This window comes from Delphinapterus leucas, chromosome 15, assembly GCF_059928025.1.
Source record: "Delphinapterus leucas isolate spDelLeu-1000000601 "Yukka" chromosome 15, BTC_Dleu_Yukka2, whole genome shotgun sequence".
Lineage (NCBI taxonomy): Eukaryota > Metazoa > Chordata > Mammalia > Artiodactyla > Monodontidae > Delphinapterus > Delphinapterus leucas.
Genome location: NC_143143.1, coordinates 64,117,412 through 64,122,344, shown reverse-complemented (window position 1 = coordinate 64,122,344; position 4,933 = coordinate 64,117,412). Strand labels below are relative to the sequence as shown.

Here is a 4,933-nt window from a genome sequence, read left to right as displayed (position 1 = left end):
GCATCAGAATCAGCTGGAGGGCTTATTAAAACCCAGATTGCCAAGTAACACGCCCAGAATCTCTTAAGTCAGGAAGTTCTGGAATCAGGCCCAAGAATTTGCATTTCTAACAATTCCCAGGTGATGTTGATGCCTAGGGATCACATTTTGAGAACCACTATGCTGGGTGGACTATGATATCCTAACCTTCTTGCTCATACCAAGGGTAGATTAGCTGTGATCTGGGAGGTAGAACCTAGCAGAATTAATGTCAGGCTTCTTCAGAGGCACATAGATCAAGGAGGAGCTAGTTCTGACTATCAACATCTTACTTCAGGGGTTTTAGGGAAATCCCCTGAACCTCAGTGGCCAAATCTCTAAATAGGAATAATAGGTACTACCTCCTAGGATGTTGTGAAGATTCTAGGACATCCAGGGTAAGTAGTTAGTTGGTGGCTCTCCAAGGAGAAGCTGGGTTGGTAAGGGCAGAGAATCCCAGCCTGGGCATTTCCTCATCTCCCATGCTGTGTGGCTCTGGCTCCCAAGTTCCCTGATCCAAAAGCCAGTCTAGTCTTGGCCTGGTCAGAATGTAGGACTGGTGGCTAATAGAGCCTTGAGCCACCTATACCCTCCTTCTGCCTTGGACAGCCAGGTCAACCTGGGAAAGAACCCAGACCTGCTACAGCAGGGGCAGGAAGCCTGGGAGAGGCCCCCACCAGCAAGGGAAGGAGTTTCCCAGGCCTTTGGAGAGAGAAGGAAGCAGGGATGAAGAGCTGGAAGGAGTGGGGAGAGAAACCCCAGCAGCCCACATACCACCTGTCACTTACTGGCTTTCCCTGCAGAACACTTAGTCACATTGCTAGTCATGCTGCTGTCCCCCATTTCCCTGGAGCCATTCTGCATTCAATGCCAGAGGAAGGGAAACACTTGAAAAGTGGCAGAACTGTGTGTTGATGGAGAGAAGACACTGCATGGGGCTTCTGGAAGCCTCAGATCTGGATCCAAAGAAACCACTGAAGACCTGAGGTCGTGGCTCATCATTTTCCCTCTTTAAGACTTTTGTTGGGATTTCCCTGGTTGTCCAGTGGGTAAGACTCCACACTCCCAATGCAGGGGGCCTGGGTTTGATCCCTGGTCGGGGAACTAGACATGTGGACTCTCAGCTGCGGCATGCAACTAAGAGTCCACATGCCACAACTAAAAGATCCTGCATGCCGCAACTAAGACCCGGCGCAGCCTAAATAAATAAATAAATATTGTTTTTTAAAAAAAGTGACTTCCCAGGTGGCACAGTGATTAAGAATCCACCTGCCAAGGCAGAGGACACAGGTTTGAGCCCTGGTCCGGGAAGATCCCACATGCCATGGAGCAGCTAAGCCCATGTGCCACAACTACTGAACGTGCACTCTAGAGCCCGTGAGCCACAACTACTGAGCCCACATGGCCCAACTACTGAAGCCCGAGCGCCTAGAGCTCGTGCTCTGCAACAAGAGAAGCCACCGCAATAAGAAGCCCACGCACTGCAAGGAAGCCCCCACTTGCCGCAACTAGAGAAAGCTCACGTGCAGCAGTGAAGACCCAATGCAGGCAAAAATTAAATAAATAAATAAATTTATTTTTTAAAAAAGACTGTTTTGTCATCTGCAAAATGAGGTACACAAGTTCTGTCCCTAGTCACCTCAGTCCCTCCCTCCTAGGTAGTGTTGCCAGATTTAGAAAATAAAAATGTAGGAAGGGGCTTCCCTGGTGGCGCAGTGGTTGAGAATCTGCCTGGCAATGCAGGGGACACAGGTTCGAGCCCTGGTCTGGGAGAATCCCGCATGCCGCGGAGCAACTGGGCCCGTGAGCCACAACTGCTGAACCTGCGCGTCTGGAGCCTGTGCTCCGCAACAAGAGAGGCCGCGATAGTGAGAGGCCCGCGCACCGCGATGAAGAGTGGCCCCCGCTCGCCGCAACCAGAGGAAGCCCTCGCACAGAAACGAAGACCCACCACAGTCAAAAATAAATAAATAAATTAATTAATTATAAAAACGCAAAACAACACCAAAAAACCAAAATGGTTCTTTAAAAAACAATAAGTAGGATGCTCAGTTAAATTTGAATTGCAATAAAAAATTAATAATTTTTTAGTATAAATATGTGACAAATGCTGCATGTAACATTCTTACACTAATTTTTTTTATTGTTTATCTAAAGTTCAGATTGAATTGGGTATCATGTATTTTATTTGGTAACCCTACTTCCAGGGCTTTATACACTTTCTCCATTGGGGTAGTGAAATTAAATGCCTCCAAGGACCAGTAATAAATAGCCATAAAGAGTGCTCAGCACCTCCTCCTCCAGTTTTTGGGAGGACTTAGATTCAGAGGAGCATTTGCAGGACTGAAGAACTCCCTGAGATAATATACAGCATGCCAGAGCTTCTCCTAGTCTTGTTCATTATCCTCAGTACCTCTTTTCTTGCTCTCAAACATGAAGTTGTCCCTCTGCTAGGAAAGCCCCATTGGCCTATAGCTACAGATTGCAGACCAGAATCACTTCTTGCCCACAGTTCTCACTGGAAATGTCTATCCTAAACTGAATTATACCTGTCTTAAAAAAAAAAAAAAAAAAGTCATGCCTGCAAATTCCTCAAGCAAAAATGGAATCAAGAGACAAGCATCTAGGTCACATTATGCAAGATGGAAAGGTGTCATCAGACCAGAAACTCCGGGGAATCTTAGAACTCAGCCTTGACTCATGTAAACTTCAGAGGCGGTAAAGGCTGTAATTAGAGATATAGGAACATGTGACTTTGTTTTTGGTCCTGGAGGACCTTCTAAACTTGGAGGGAGGAGGGGCAGGTCCTGAAAGGTCAAATGCTTCAGTCACGTGTGTTCAGGCTGCTTCCTCAACTGTGAAACAGGACTAAACTCTTATGGTTGTGGGGAGGATAAAATGAGAGAGCATTAACACAGTACAGGACCATAGTAAGTGTTCAATTAAAATTAGTGCTTGATTTTTCACACGAGGCAACTGTGTGCCAAAGGGGTTTGGGGACTTGCCTGAGATCAACTAGTAACTGGTGGAGCAGGATTCAAATTTGGTCAGCCTGACTCTAGAGCCCTCACTCTTATCCTTTAAGCCAGTATCTTCCAAGGGGTTGTGGACTGATGATGCACACAAAATGATTTTAGGTGGTACCAAAAGTGGCCATAAAAAAACAAACAAACAAATAAAACAAAAAAATGGCCTCCCTGGTGGCGCAATGGTTAAGAATCCACCTGCCAATGCAGCTGACACGGGTTTGAGCCCTGGTCCCAGAAAATCCCACATACATACGACAGAGCAAATAAGCCCGTGCACCACAACTACTGAGCCTGCACTCTAGAACCCACGAGCCACAACTATTGAGCCTGCGAGCCACAACTATTGGGCCCACGTGCCACAACTACTGGAGCCCGGTCACAAGTATTGGGCCCATGTGCCACAACTACTGAAGCCCACGGGCCTAGAGCCTGTGCTTTGCAACAAGAGAAGCCACGACAATGAGAAGCCCACGCACTGCAATGTAGAGCAGTCCCCGCTCGCTGCAACTAGAGAAAGCCTGCGCACAGCAACGAAGACCGAACACAGCCAAAAATAAAAACAAATAAATTAATTAATTAAAAAAAAACAAAACAGGTGTTGGCCTTGTTCTCAGCTTTTGTGTTTTTCTTTTTGCAGACGCCGCCCTGCTCTCATTAGCCTCTGGCCTGCCATCTCCTTGAATCCTAACACCATGCCTTCAATTAAGTTGCAGAGTTGTGATGGAGAGATATTTGAAGTTGATGTTGAAATTGCAAAACAATCTGTGACTATTAAGACCACGTTGGAAAATTTGGGAATGGATGATGGAGGAGATGATGATCCAGTCCCCTAGCCAAATGTTAATGCAGCAATATTAAAAAAGGTCATTCAGTGGTGCACCCACCACAAGGATGATCCTCCTCCTCCTGAGGATGATGAGAGCAAAGAAAATCGAACAGATGATATCCCTGTTTGGGATCAAGAATTCCTGAAAGTTGACCAAGGAACACTTTTTGAGCTTATACTGGCAGCAAACTACTTAGACACCAAAGGTTTGCTTGATTTTACCTGCAAGACTGTTGCCAGTATGATCAAGGGGAAAATTCCTGAGGAGATTCGAAAGACATTCAGTATCAAAAATGATTTTACAGGGCTTCCCTGGTGGTGCAGTGGTTGAGAGTCCGCCTGCTGATGCAGGGGACACGGGTTCGTGCCCCGGTCCACGAGGATCCCACATGCCGCGGAGCGGCTGGGCCCGTGAGCCATGGCCGCTGAGCCTGCGCGTCCGGAGCCTGTGCTCCGCAACAGGAGAGGCCACGGCGGTGAGAGGCCCGCGTACCGAAAAAAAAAAAAAAAAACACACACACACACAAAAAGTTGGCATTGTAAATAAAACAACTTGCAAAAATTTGTCTGAAATAGAAAACAACAAAAACTTTTCATTATGAAAAATTTCAAAGATACATAAAAGAAAAGAAAATAGTATAATGGATTTCCAGCTTCACCCAGCTTCAAATAGCAACTCATTAACAATAGCTTTCATCTATTACCTCTGCCGATGGCTTCTTTTGAAGCAAATGCCAGACATCATATTATTTCATAGGTAACTATTTTGGTAGAATTTGGTATGGTAATTTTTAAAAATTTTATTTTATTGAAGTATAGTTGATTTACAATGTTGCATTAATTTCTCCTGTACAGCAAAGTGATTCAGTTATACATATATATGCATTCCTTTTCATATTATTTTCTATTATGGTCTATCACAGGGTATTAAATATAGTTCCCTGTGCTATACAGTGGAAGCTTGTTTATCCATTCTCTATATAATAGTTTGCATCTGCTAATCCCCAACTCCCAATCCATCCCTCCCCCAACACCCTCCATACAAAAATCTCTTAAAACT

General features: G+C 45.3%; 1 pseudogene; it reads left to right on the top strand.

The window, feature by feature from the left end:
• Positions 1-3,698: 3,698 nt before the first annotated feature.
• LOC111184428 (S-phase kinase-associated protein 1 pseudogene) lies at positions 3,699-4,219 on the top strand (annotated as a pseudogene).
• The last annotated feature ends 714 nt before the right edge of the window (positions 4,220-4,933 follow it).